The sequence below is a fragment of the Branchiostoma belcheri genome, unplaced genomic scaffold, assembly GCF_001625305.1.
Source record: "Branchiostoma belcheri isolate BF01 breed outbred unplaced genomic scaffold, Haploidv18h27 scaffold468, whole genome shotgun sequence".
Lineage (NCBI taxonomy): Eukaryota > Metazoa > Chordata > Leptocardii > Amphioxiformes > Branchiostomatidae > Branchiostoma > Branchiostoma belcheri.
In genome coordinates this window covers 48680-48943 of record NW_017804096.1, presented here as the reverse complement: position 1 = coordinate 48943, position 264 = coordinate 48680, and positions in this window count along the sequence as shown.

The window sequence follows — 264 nt, the reverse complement described above, 5'->3', positions numbered from 1 at the left end:
GGCAATCGGCTGGTCAATGGCAATCGCCGAATACCTATCCATAGAGTTGGAGGGTGGCTATCTCTTTTGAGCCACCGTTGGCGACGGCTCGGTGTTACCGGAGCAACCCTAGCCTCCACGGCAACAATAAATGACTCGTCCCGTAGACATCTGCAGAAGCTAGGCGTCGATTAAAGGGAGAAACATGTCATGGCTGTAGGGCAGGTTGCGCGATCGCTCTCCACATGGCGGGAGCATCTGAGTAAGAAGTGATGGATCATGTGG